Source organism: Phoenix dactylifera, unplaced genomic scaffold, assembly GCF_009389715.1.
Source record: "Phoenix dactylifera cultivar Barhee BC4 unplaced genomic scaffold, palm_55x_up_171113_PBpolish2nd_filt_p 000545F, whole genome shotgun sequence".
In the NCBI taxonomy this organism is placed as follows: domain Eukaryota; kingdom Viridiplantae; phylum Streptophyta; class Magnoliopsida; order Arecales; family Arecaceae; genus Phoenix; species Phoenix dactylifera.
In genome coordinates this window covers 273,220-287,628 of record NW_024067954.1, presented here as the reverse complement: position 1 = coordinate 287,628, position 14,409 = coordinate 273,220, and the positions used below count along the sequence as shown (strand labels likewise).

Below are 14,409 nucleotides of genomic sequence, written 5' to 3'. Positions count from 1 at the left end.
TCCAGTGACCAACAACGAGGCGGAGTACGAAGCCCTAGTCACGGGACTCAAACTCACCAAGGAGCTCGGCATCCGGCGCCTGAAGGTCTTCACCGACTCCCAGCTGGTGGTCGGGCAGGTCCGTGGGGAGTTCGAGGCCCGGAACCCGACCATGCAGAATTACGTCCGGAAGGTGCAAGCACTCATTCCCGACCTCGGCAGTGTCGACATCCAGCAGGTTCCAAGAAGTGAAAATGCCAGGGCCGACAGGTTGTCCCGCTTAGTGGGCGCAGACGCGCACAACTTGTCGAGGGCGATCTACCTGGAGACCCTGGATGCCCCGAGCATCGGCGAGGCTGGAGCGGTGATGGCGATTGATCCGGAGCCGTCTTGGATGGACCCGCTTGTCGCCTACCTCGCCGAAGGGATCCTCCCTGAAGACAAAGATCAAGCTCGGCGACTTGTTATGAAGTCCGCCCACTACGTACTCTATGAAGGGAGGCTGTATCGGACCTCGTTCACCGCCCCCCTCTTAAAGTGCCTCCGCCCCTCGGAAGCGGCCTACGTCCTCGGCGAAGTCCACGAAGGCGTTTGCGGATCACACTTGGGGGCTAGGTCCTTGGCGCACAAGATCATGAGGCAAGGCTATTATTGGCCTACCTTGTTGGAGGACTCAAAGGATTATGTACGGAAATGCGACGCCTGCCAGCGCCACGCCAACGTCCAGAGAGTCCCTTCTGTCCCCTTAGCACCAATCACTGCACCTTGGCCCTTCGCCCAGTGGGGAATGGATATCCTCGGACCATTCCCCGTCGCTTCAGCTCAGCGGAAATTTTTGATTGTTGCAATCGACTACTTCACCAAGTGGGTGGAGGTAGAGCCGCTGGCCACTATCACGGAGGCGCAAGTCCGGAAGTTCGTGAAGAAGAACATCATTGTCCGATTTGGGGTACCTCGGGTCCTCATCTCGGATAATGGTCGACAGTTCGACAACAAGCATTTCCGTGACTTCTGCGAGGAGTTCGGGATCGAGCATCGGTTCACATCTGTGTCGCATCCCCAAACCAACGGCGAGGCCGAGGTCACAAATCGGACAATCCTCCAAGGAATCAAAGCGCGAATCGGTCGGACGGGGCAAGCTTGGGTCGAAGAACTCGAAAATGTCCTTTGGGCATATCGGACCACGCATCAGACCCCTACCGGGGAGACGCCTTTCAGCCTAACCTATGGCACGGAAGCCGTTGTCCCCGTGGAGCTCGGACTCCCCTCACCTCGGGTGGCCGCGCACCGACCCGAGGCCAATTCGGAGCAACTCCGAGGGAACCTGGATCTCTTGGAAGAAGCGAGGGAAATGGCGCAGGTTCGGATGGCGATGTATCAGCGGAGGGTGGCCCGATATTACAACTCCAAGGTCCGACCGAAGCTTTTCAGAATCGGAGATCTGGTGCTAAGGCGAGCTAAAGCATCTCAACCTGCGGAAGGTGGGAAGCTAGCGCCAAATTGGGAAGGCCCGTATAGGGTTCGCTGGGTAAACCGACCTGGCTCCTACCAGTTGGAGGCCCTAGATGGTCGAGAAATTCCAAGGAGCTGGAATTCCGCTAACCTGCGGATGTATTACCAGTAGAACGACAATGCCAGGAAGACAGTTCAAAAATGTATAACACTTTTCATTTCAATAATTTCTGATTACAATGGCGTGCTCGTGAGATTACAAGGAATTTCCAGAGGAGAATTAAGGTGTAAAGAAAGTAAAGAAGAGGTGGAGACTCCGAGGAGCTGAAGATCTGGAATCCCGAAACCTCCATCCGAAGCGGCTGCAATCCCGCCGGAAGTGGGTGCTTCCAACCGGAGGCGCCATCGGTGTCTCACGAAAAAGACGAAGAGCCGGCGCGGATGAAGAAGAAGTGGACGAAGGAGAAGTCCACACTGCTCCTACCCAGAGGCGCCATCCACGCCTCACGAAAAAGACGAGGAGCCGCCGCAGAAGAAGCTTCCGCTGCCTCCAGGGGAACGCCACCTCCAAGGGATATTCCGGTCCTCCCCAGTGTTAGGGGAGAGAAGGAATACAAGGGAGAAGAGCATATGGAGGCGCGGTCCCGGATCAAGCGTCTGGTGCGGAGCTCAATCGGGAGGCCGAACTTCAAGGAGGGGAGACGTGATCCCGGATGAAACGCCTAGAGCGGAGTTCCGCCGGGGAGAACCTCCTTGTTGATCCCAGATGAAACGGCTAGTTGGCGGAAGTCGCGAAGGGCGCGCCTCTCGTTCCTTCGATAGGGGTCTCTCAACCATGCGCCGGAGAGGAGGCCCACGATCCATGGCAATCTGAACAGCTCCGGCTTGGCAGGCTCCATCGCACCTGCACCTATATTTATAGCCAAACTGCGGCCCCCCGGTCGTTCCGATGCGGGTGGCTCCAATAAATGCGGGCGCATTGAATCCGGAGCCGATCCGGCTCTCGAGGCGTATCTTTCCGCGATTTTCTAAGCGTCATTCTCCTTAATCGCATTCTTTGTGCAGGACACTCCGGGTGGCCTGTACTCCTAGGTCCACGTATCTCCGCTCGCGCCCAGGCCGCATCCGCCTCGAAGAACGCGCGTATCGCGGCCGCTTAACTGACACACCTCGCAAGCAGCAACTGGCGATCCGATTTCCCAGGTAACCCCTCAATTAGCATTTAATGCCCATCTGGTGTTCCCCAGGCAACGCTTGGAGAGGAGGAGAAACACGATCGCAGCTGGCCACGGAGAAATTCCGTCGGGCGGCAAGCGACAGGCGCACGACCAGCGAGCGGAATTTCCCGAGGCTCGGCCCTCGGATGCCAGGCTAACCCGATGATCATCCCGGGAGCAGACTAGCCTGAAGCCCCGACCGGTCGCCTCGGCTTGCGCCAGCCTTGGCCGACCAACGAGCGGAATTTCCCGAGGCTCGGCCCTCGGATGCCAGGCTAACCCGACGATCATCCCGGGAGCAGACTAGCCTGAAGCCCCGACCGGTCGCCTCGGCTTGCGCCAGCCTTGGCCGACCAACGAGCGGAATTTTCCGAGGCTCGGCCCTCGGATGCCAGGCTAACCCGATGATCATCTCGGGAGCAGACTAGCCTGAAGCCCCGACCGGTCGCCTCGGCTTGCGCCAGCCTTGGCCGACCAACGAGCGGAATTTTCCGAGGCTCGGCCCTCGGATGCCAGGCTAACCCGATGATCATCCCGGGAGCAGACTAGCCTGAAGCCCCGACCGGTCGCCTCGGCTTGCGCCAGCCTTGGCCGACCAACGAGCGGAATTTCCCGAGGCTCGGCCCTCGGATGCCAGGCTAACCCGATGATCATCCCGGGAGCAGACTAGCCTGAAGCCCCGACCGGTCGCCTCGGCTTGCGCCAGCCTTGGCCGACCAACGAGCGGAATCTCCTGAGGCTTGGCCCTCGGATGCCAGGCTAACCCGATGATCATCCCGGGAGCAGACTAGCCTGAAGCTCCGACCGGTCGCCTCGGCTTGCGCCAGCCTTGGCCGACCAACGAGCGGAATCTCTTGAGGCTTGGCCCTCGGATGCCAGGCTAACCCGATGATCATCCCGGGAGCAGACTAGCCTGAAGCCCCGACCGGTCGCCTCGGCTTACGCCAGCCTTGGCCGACCAACGAGCGGAATCTCCTGAGGCTTGGCCCTCGGATGCCAGGCTAACCCGATGATCATCCCGGGAGCAGACTAGCCTGAAGCCCCGACCGGTCGCCTCGGCTTGCGCCAGCCTTGGCCGACCAACGAGCGGAATTTCCTGAGGCCTAACCCTCGGATGCCTGGCCTAGCGCCGGAAGAAGTTCCCGAGGCCTAACCCTCGGATGCCTGGCTTAGCGCCGGAAGAAGTTCCTGAGGCCTAACCCTCGGATGCCTGGCCTAGCGCCGGAAGAATTTCCTGAGGCCTAACCCTCGGATGCCTGGCTTAGCGCCGGAAGAAGTTCCTGAGGCCTAACCCTCGGATGCCTGGCCTAGTGCCGGAAGAATTTCCTGAGGCCTAACCCTCGGATGCCTGGCTTAGCGCCGGAAGAATTTCCTGAGGTCTAACCCTCGGATGCCTGGCCTAGTGCCGGAAGAATTTCCTGAGGACTAACCCTCGGATGCCTGGCTTAGCGCCGGAAGAAGTTCCTGAGGCCTAACCCTCGGATGCCTGGCTTAGCGCCGGAAGAAGTTCCTGAGGCCTAACCCTCGGATGCCTGGCCTAGCGCCGGAAGAATTTCCTGAGGCCTAACCCTCGGATGCCTGGCTTAGTGCCGGAAGAATTTCCTGAGGCCTAACCCTCGGATGCCTGGCCTAGTGCCGGAAGAATTTCCTGAGGCCCAACCCTCGGATGCCTGGCCTAGTGCCGGAAGAATTTCCTGAGGCCTAACCCTCGGATGCCTGGCTTAGCGCCGGAAGAATTTCCTGAGGCCTAACCCTCGGATGCCTGGCCTAGTGCCGGAAGAATTTCCTGAGGCATAACCCTCGGATGCCTGGCCTAGCGCCGGAAGAATTTCCTGAGGCCTAACCCTCGGATGCCTGGCCTAGTGCCGGAAGAATTTCCTGAGGCCTAACCCTCGGATGCCTGGCTTAGCGCCGGAAGAATTTTCTGAGGCCTAACCCTCGGATGCCTGGCCTAGTGCCAGAAGAATTTCCTGAGGCCTAACCCTCGGATGCCTGGCTTAGCGCCGGAAGAAGTTCCTGAGGCCTAACCCTCGGATGCCTGGCTTAGCGCCGGAAGAAGTTCCTGAGGCCTAACCCTCGGATGCCTGGCCTAGCGCCGGAAGAATTTTCTGAGGCCTAACCCTCGGATGCCTGGCTTAGTGCCGGAAGAATTTCCTGAGGCCTAACCCTCGGATGCCTGGCCTAGTGCCGGAAGAATTTCCTGAGGCATAACCCTCGGATGCCTGGCCTAGTGCCGGAAGAATTTCCTGAGGCATAACCCTCGGATGCCTGGCTTAGTGCCGGAAGAATTTCCTGAGGCCTAACCCTCGGATGCCCGGCTTAGCGCCGGAAGAAGTTCCTGAGGCCTAACCCTCGGATGCCTGGCTTAGCGCCGGAAGAATTCCCTGAGGCCTAACCCTCAGATACCTGGCCTAGCGCCAGAAGAATTTCAGGAGTCGGGAGTCAGCGAGACGCTACCAAGAGTTAAAAAGAAGAAGGACGAAAGTGAAATGAAGAAACTCTATTTGCATTAACTTTCATTGTTTCAGGGCCGAGACCCATACAACTTGGCAAAACGCCAACGCACAAAGAAAAGTACAGAGGGTCAGCTTGGAGGAACCCCCGAGTCGGGAACGCCCGGCACGTCCGCAAGGGGTAGGGAGACGGTTGGAGAATCAGCAGGCAATGGCGCCGAAGGGGAGTCGAGAAGGGAGATCCCACTCAGGTCAATTTCGGGGTACTTAGCCGACACCCTTGCCAGGTCTTCCTCGAAGCCTAAGACAAAGGAGTCGGACCCCGCGTCCGACATGTCACGGACGAACTCGTCAGACTGACGATAGGCCTGTACCGCCTCCGACATATCACGAGTGAACTCGGCGGACTGACGATAAGCCTGTACTGCCTGACGCCCGATCTCCGCACTCTTCTCGGCCAGCGCCGCCTCTGCCCGCTCCATAATCTAAGCTTTCGCCTCCAAGACCTTCGCCACAATCCGGTCATCCGCCTCGGAGGAGACCCTCAGCAGATCAGCCTGAGCCTCCTTGTGCTTCGCCTCGGCAGCAATGCGAGCAGCCTCAGCCTCCTCCAGGCGCGAATGAAGCTCCTGGTCGCTCGCGCCCCAAAGGCGAATCGACGCCATTAAGGAAGGATGTCCGCCGAAATCCTCAGACTGCCAGGTCAGCAACAACCGCCATACGCCATAAAGAAGGCGGGGAGCTCGAAGCGCGCGCGCCTCTCCGAGGGATGGCGGCAATCTCGAAGCATCACTCCCTTCACCCGTTCCCCTTCTGGTTCCAGGCTCGGAAGTGGGGGGCTACTGTTACGGGGGAACTTAGCCACCATGCCCCACGTGACCGGCATGCGCGCCCAGGAAGACTACGGCAACCCCTTGATCCAGCAATCCGACCCCGAGTCGGACATCTTCGGCTCCGCAGCCCGACCCCGAGTCGGTTGCCCCTTGATCCAGCAATCCGACCCCGAGTCGGATATCTTCGGTTCCGCAGCCCGACCCCGAGTTGGCAGCCCCTTGATCCAGCAATCCGACCCCGAGTCGGACATCTTCGTCTCCGCAGCCCGACCCCGAGTCGGACATCTATTGACAACGACAGGCTATTCCCCAGAGGCACGCCGCAGCCTCCTGCTCCACTACTCTCTGCAACGGTTGTATCTGGCGCTGCTCCACGATCCCCTGTAACGGCCGTACAAGGCGGAGCTCCACTACGCCCTGTCATGTCCGTACCCAGCGCTGCCCCACGACGCCCTATAACGGCCGTGTCAGTGGCAGCTCCATCGTGCCCCACGATGACGAACCCCCCTGAAAGACCCCCCAGCCTGGTATATATGCGGCTAGGGGGAGAAGGGGGGGTAAGCAAGAACTTCCAGAGTATTCTCCTACTTGCTACTATTATCTCTCCTTCTCCTCCAATCTCCTCTGACTTGATCGTCGGAGGGCCCCCACTACCCCAGTGGTGGTGCGAGGCTTGCTTGCAGGTTTTCCGGTGGAAGGTGGAGCACAATCAACACCAACTAAGGCAACTCAGACGGAATTCCGTTCACACCGCTGTGCCAATCGTTCTCGGTTTGGACCACCAGCAACACATAGGATGGAATTTCACAAGAAAAACAGGTCTTGGGTTAAGGTCTGTAAAAGAAAATCCCAAACTGTAGAGCCTGAGATCCATCATCAGGAGCCTGTCCACCTCTCTCCTCCACATAGCCCTATACCCTTTACTGATCATATGGAGAGCTTTCCTTTTCCTGATGTACCTTCCAGCTCAGCTGGACCATCCACTTCCATGCCTCCTCCTCCAGTTTGTGGATCGACTCTCTTGTCGGATGAGCAGATGCACACCCTAGCATCCATGGTGTGCCAGCAAATAAGGGAAGAAATGAGATCAGTGATTTCTGCTGAGATAGCTCCCATCCGCACTTCACATGAAGCACTCTTAGAAGAGTTGAAAGAAATCAGAACTCAAATGGAAGCTATAGGGTCAGAATTGGTTTGTGTGGCATCAAACCAAACTAGAAGATCATGTGAGATACAAGCTGAATTGAAGATCATATTGGATAGTCTTCAAGAGCTGACAAGCCCTGAAGGCAATTTGAGCAGTGTGGCTGCCCAGCTTAGAGGGAGGATTGATAGGGCAACCCATGAAATTGAAGCATTAGTGACAGCACTCAATCAGTCTCAGGGCGATAACTTTAGAAGTTTAATGGAAGCAATAAATAGGTTTGTGGAGGCTGCTGCTGCGGCTATTGAGCGTGCTCGCCGGTGAGGCACATTTTGTGGACATCTAGGGTTCATCTTTTTGTATAGCCCTAGGCTTATATGAAGCTCCTTCTTTTGTGTTTGCAATCAATCCTTGTAAGGGCATCAAATGTTGTAATACTATATGAATGCCATATCCCTTCTTTTTGAATCTTGGAGTATGTTTCTAATATTGTGATGTGCCATGGAAATGTCATAATATACCTTGAATGTTCAAACTTGACAATGTGCAACCATTTCACTATTTTGCCTACTTGACAATGCATATGAAACAGGGGGAGCACAACTTGTAATAATTAAGTTTAAATGGTCTGAAATGAATTCCAAAACAAAGGGGGAGTAAAATTCACCTTCCCAAATCATTGAATGTTTCATGTTAATATGAATGCTGAATTCTAATATGCAAATCTGAAAAAGGAAGTAGAACCATTCAAATAGGCATCGCGTTTTGGGGGAATAGGCAAAATTTGTCCCCTTCATTGTTGATGACAAAAAGGGAGAGTAGTATGGAATGCAAAATGCAAAATGAAAAGATAAAATTGAAGAATATTGACTTAAAGACAATTGTCCTTCTGGAAAAGAAAGGGGGAGTCAAAAGTATTTGGCTTTTGATTGTCTTTAGCATCAATATTTCATCGATTTCCACTTTAACTTGATTCAAATCTAAAAGTGATAGATGATATGCCAAAATTGCTCAAAGAGCTACTAAGATCAATGCTTATGCATAAGGATAGAACTGACAGTTGACTATATTGATTTATGCATACTGTATCTAGCTCTAACCAAAACACAATACTTGTACATCTGATCAAATACTGTGTATATGTTTAATTTTAAATTTTGCATATACTCAGTGTTTTGTCATCATCAAAAAGGGGGAGATTGTTGGCCCCCTAATGGATTTTGATGAATACAAAATACTAGAGTATAATTCCCGTTATATTAACAATTTACTTAAGCATTTCAGGTGTTTAACTAAGAATATTGTTAAGGATTGTCAAGGCATGTTCCCATATTTTTCGGTGGATTTATTGAAGATTTTTGAGATGAAGAAAACAGATCAGGGGCAGCTGAGACGTCTCTGGTTTGTTCCAGAGACGTCTCTGGCACGCAGAGAAGAAGCTGGGACGTCTAGAGACGTCCCCAGCACCTGCCGAGGCGTCTCGCAGGGTCGGAGTCGACTCCCGGCTTTTCAGAGTCCCACGCATCTCACGTGCATCGTCAGCATTCCCCAGCCGTTTGTGAGCTTCCACTCAGCATCCCGAGCCCAACACCCAGCTGTCCGTGGTGATCTCCTTCCATCCGTGCATCCACGCTTCTGCCTTCCAGGAGTCTCTCCATCGTGTCCATTCTCAACGCCGGATCCGGCCGCGATTACCTCCCAGCCCCATTCATCTCGTTCGTCCGCTCATCCCGCGATCACCTCTCCCATGATCAATAATAAGTGCTAAATAATGCATAAATTAACCTTTTATTCATAGCACTTATCATTATTTTAATTCACATATTTCGTAAATTTAATCATAAAATATGTGTTACCATCATCATTGCATTTTAATAATTATCAGAGGTAATTCGAGTTGATTTAATTATTTAATGATTAAGCCTAATGAATGCAGGTCAAGTCAAACTTATTTGGGATGATCCCTGAATCCAAATCATATGCACCCCGCAAATCAAGACCCTCTGATTCAGTCACCCAACTCTTTTTCCACATGATCCGATTTTAATAAAATCTCTTCAATTATTTGTTTCTTATATCTCAAAGTATATCATCTAATTGCACGGATTTCAAAGCCTCAACCCATCCTTATTCCATCTCTAAACACAACCCCCAGCTCCTCTCCGTTGACAAAACAACTTAACTTCTCATATCCCCTTCATTACCGTTCAGTATTTATCAACAAATCCCAAGCCTTATCCAAAGATCCCCTGCTCCCCAGCTTCCTCAGCTTCATCCTCCCGTGACCCACGATAAGATCCAGCTCCTCCCAGCCAAGTCCCAGCGTCCAAACCAACCGTTTCCAGCCATCGTCCAAGCTTCTCCTTCGCATTGAACAGATCAGGCCATATCCCATGATCTTCGCATCCAGCATCTAAGCCTATCTCGTCGACTTCCTCCATGCTTCGGTCATCCAAGATCTTCATTCCTTCCGCAACCCCTGCTTCGGAACAGAGTCCGAGTCTTCATCGATCCAACCACCCACGGATCTGTCTACCCTCCATGGATAGCTCCAAATCTCAGCAAAACCAGCCAACCGTGGGTGATCTCCCGCTTCCAACGAACAGGGCTCTGTTAAACTAAATCCAAACCAGCAGCATCCATCCATGAATCCGATTCCAACCACTGCCAGCAGTTCCCCTGTTACGAGTATCCCATTTGCATCTTCCCGAATGAATCCCAACCATTTCCTTCTGTGAACTAACTCATATATTTCCCAACGGCATCTTAATCTTATCCTCCCATGATCCCATGCTTTCGTGATCCCTTCCCTTCATCCACGTCAAAAGGAATCCCAAGTAAATCAGCTTCCCATGTCTTCCGAAGCTCCTGCATCCCAAACCGATCAGTTCTTCATCTAACTGGATCACTTCAAATCTACCTCCCGAGATGATTGTATCCCAAACAACTTCATCCCTTGGATTAACAGCTTTGAACTTCATCATGTTCTCCTCATCTTCCCGAATCCTTTGCGATTGAGCTTCATCTCCCAGCCGTGAACATTATCCGAACATTATCATCCCCTGTTTCGGAAACGGAACAGAGGATCATCCTGATCCTCTTCTTCAAAACAAAGCTTCACCGTTCCAGCTCCTTCCGCATCCGAGATCTTCTCCGCAGCAGTTGCAGCTCATATCTTCTTGATCACGGATCAGGATAACAGCTTCATCACGGATTATCTCCCAACGATTAACCACTCGTGAGCCTTATCCTACTTCCTGTCATCTTTATCTTCCCATGACGTGATGAGATAACAGCGGCTGTGAAGGCTATAAAAGGGAGTCGATGATGAAGGCTAGAGGCATTCTCTTCTATTCCTCCTTCCCCACCGGGGGGCATTCCCTCTTCCCCCACCGGGGGCTGCTCCCATCATCTCTCCTCAGAGGCCAAGTTCCCCACCGGGAGAAGAAGAGCTTGGCTCTTCTTAGGGAGTTCCCACAAAAGAATAAAAAAAGGAGAGGGAGAGAATACTTTGTGATATTTTGGGAATAGAGGGAGTGGGACGAAAGCAGAAGATTTTCATATGAAGATGGGAGCCCGCTGCTGTGCTGCTGCTGCCGTCCTCCACTACATGGAAGCTTAAATCCTCTCTAGGGCTGGATGCAGCCCTAACAAAGGGACACGGGTTTTATATTTTATTTTATATTCTTGGGGTTGTATGAACTTATTGTTTTTAATGGATATCTTCTTTTGAATCATATTTAATTTCTGTGATTTTAAGTATGATGTTCGTACAACTGTTCTTCATGATCACTAAGTAAATATAAGATAGTCCATGCTTAGGGAAGATGCGATGTGCTGCCACCTTAGATTAGGGTAGACATTTCATGCCTACTGAAGATGGATTATGCCCAAATTACTTTTGTGAATTTTTATTTAAATGCTTATTAGGCTTGTAGCCAATTTGCATGTTAATCCAAGAATAAAATAAAATATAAATAACCCTTGTTTCGATGTTAGCGGTGAATTCCTTGCCCTAAGTTTTCTCCAAACTGATATCCTTTTAATTGCATTTTCTTTTATTAAATTGCTTAGTTTAATAGTCTTTACAAACTCATCCTTTTAAATATTTTTATTTTTAAGAAAAACAACTATACCCCAATCCCTGTGGATCGATACCCGTAATCACTATCCTACCAGATACGTGCTATTGCGTGGTCTTTAAAGTTGACTATCAATCAACGTCCAGACCTCCCGCATCCGCAGCAAGTGTACAGCACCCTCTCCGCGTCCAAGGCCTTGCTACTAGCTCCCGTCCGAGTCCAATTCCCCCGCGATTCACTCGTCCACGCTCCAGCTACCACGATCGCGAGCCATCCCAGTGTCCGTGAAGCATTCCGACAGTCCGTGAAGCGTGCCAAGCCGTCCACGATCACCACCCAGGATACTCCGCGTCAACCTTCTTCTTCAATCGATTCCAGCATCCCGAGATCATCGCTCGAGATGCAGTCTTTCCATCGATCTCCATCGCGTGCAAAGGGGGATCGAATGCTACCTATATATTTCCCTAGGCTGATGATGAGAGGGGCGGTTCTGGTTCCCAAAAAAAAACAGAGGAGAGAAGGTGACTGTTTTCAAAAGAGAGAAGGGAAGAAAGAAAGGAAACAGGGTATGCCCTGTTTTCGAAAAAAATATATATATATATAAAAGAGGAGGCTGCTATTGTAATGGGAGGCTAACACTTTTGGTCAAGGGTGATGGAAGAACCCGTGACAGTTTGCTTTCTTCAAGTAAATTCTGAACGATTATTCTCTTTGATTTACATCTATTATATGCTCTTGGTTCTTGCATACTTATTTGTTAGATAGATCTTGCATGGTTTATATTTATTGATGCATGGATTGTTTCGATTTTTGATTTGTTGTAGACGTAACCGGCACGATAAATACTTGAATGTTGAATTCATGTTTTCAAATTATATATTCCATGTTTAGAACTATTCTATCTAATTAATCTTTAATCAAGAATCGCAAAAATTTAATTGTTGAAAATAACATTGTCAAGGGGGAATCCAGATCCCTAGCCTTCTCTATATTCTTGAACTTTGTTTAATTATCTATTAATCCTCTGCTTTTAATTTTTAAAAATCAACTGAAAATTACATCTAAAAATTACGCTAATAATCGATAGATCGTTTCCTGAGGAATCGACCTCGGACTCCCGAGTTATACAACTTGTGCGATTCTCCTGCACTTGGAGGAGCAGTTTTATTTTTGCACCAAGTTTTTGGTGCTGTTGCCGGGGAACGGCTGAGTTATTAGTATAATTTTAGATTTAATTAGTACCTTAGTAGTTAGTATTTTTCTTTTGAAAAAAAAAAAAATTTACTACTATTTTTAATTTCCTGCACAGTTTGCATCAAACTCTGATAGCATAGAAATTAACCGTCTGATTGGACTCAAATTTGGTCAGCTAGTGCAAGACACATTGTTCAATAACCTGAACCGTCTGATTGATATTCGGAGACTTTTAAGACCATTAGATTAATACGAAACCTTGCTACTTTTTGCTTTGAATTTTCTACATTTAATTTTTTTAGAATCAGAATTTTATTGTTATTATATCTCATTAACCCTTGTTGCTAATTGAAAATCAATAAAAAAAAACTTTAAGAAAAGATCAAGGGTGATTATTCAAAAAAAAATAAGGAAAATCTAAAATTTCAAATTTTAAATTTCAGAATTCAAATTTCAAACTTCAACTCATAAAATTTAAAAAGAAATAAATAAATAATTTGCTTGATCACCTATTCAATGAAATTTAATGTCATGTCATAAAACATTAAAAAAAATATCTTTATTGTTGCATATAGTATAAGGCATCAGCATAAAATATTCTAAGGACTGAACCCATTAAAAAAAGATAAGGTCGGAATTTCATCACTCGTCCTTAGCCCAAAAATCACCACAGTGCATAAATATCCTAAGCTTAACTAAAATCAACTAGACGTTGGCCCCTAAGGATATTCGAGCTCAATAGGACGAAGACCACCGAAAGTTGCACCAATTTCGCTCTATGACCCAGTCGATGTCTAGGTAAGCTTTGTCCCTTTAAGGAAGACAGTCTTTGTTCGAAGAAAGTGGGTTTTAAGTGGAACCCTTGCTAAACGCATCGTGACCCCTCCACTTAACTGGGAGCTTACCTGGTCGACTAGGTTACTAGACCGGATTGGAGGCTTAGGTGTCCTCTTCAAACCAGTTAGGAGCTGTCTAGAAATTTAAGAAAAACATTATGAATTGAGGTGTAATGTTTTGTTGCATGTTTGATTGTGAATAGATTTTCGTTTTAGGGTATCTTTAGTTGGTACTTATATTTAAAAAAAAAAGAGATAGGAAAATATTTTGCATGCTAAAGTGGAATAAGGATGACATCGATCGATTAAGTCGTACAACTTTAGATCATCCCTTAGGACACATCCCTCAAATTCCTTCGCAGTATCTCACACCTTGTGAGATGGCTGATTTAAATGAAGATGCGGGAGTCACCACAATCGAGAACGAGAACCCCATGTTATGACTCTAAGACAATACCTACAACCGGCTAGGACTAGTCAGCCTTCATGCATAATTTTTCCTGATAATGTAGGACATTTTGACATCAAACCAGGGGTAATTCAATTGCTGCCCAAGTTTCACGGGTTAGAGTCCGAGAGTCCGTATCTTCATTTAAAGGATTTTGAAGAATTGAGCATTATATTTAGAGTGCCGAACGTCACCGAGGATGTCCTCAAGCTGACATTGTTTCCTTTCTCTCTAAAGGATAAGGCTAAAACATGGCTGAACTCTTTGCGACCTAGATCAATAAGAACTTGGCAAGATATGCAGAGAGAATTTTTAAAGAAGTTCTTTTCCATATAAAGGACCAACTTTTTGAAAAGACATATCAGCAATTTCCAACAAAAAGATAATGAAACATTTTATGAATGTTGGAAAAGATTTAAAGACCTTCTTCTCTCATGCCCTCATCACGGATTCGAAACTTGGAGAACCATTAGCTTCTTTTATGAAGGTTTATCTCCACAATTAAAACAGTTTGTAGAGACCATGTGCAATGGTAGATTTTTAGAAAAACAACCTGATGAGGCGTGGGAGTATTTGGATTCCCTTGCTGAGACTGCCCATTTTGGGACAACGGGGATAGAAACAACAAGTCTTTGCCTAAGCCTACTAGCTCTGTACAGGGAGGCCTTTACAACCTCAGAACTGAGGATGATCTTCATGCTAAAATGGCAGCCCTCACTAGGAAGGTAGAAGAAATTGAGCTTAGGAAGGTTGAGCCTGTCAAGACTATAG

General features: G+C 49.2%; 1 non-coding gene across 1 annotated transcript; it reads right to left on the bottom strand.

Annotated features, from left to right (window-relative positions):
* Positions 1-13,981: 13,981 nt before the first annotated feature.
* On the bottom strand, positions 13,982-14,090 carry LOC120106443. Its single transcript, XR_005508592.1, has one exon. It is a non-coding gene; the product is annotated as a small nucleolar RNA R71 (small nucleolar RNA).
* Positions 14,091-14,409: the final 319 nt, after the last annotated feature.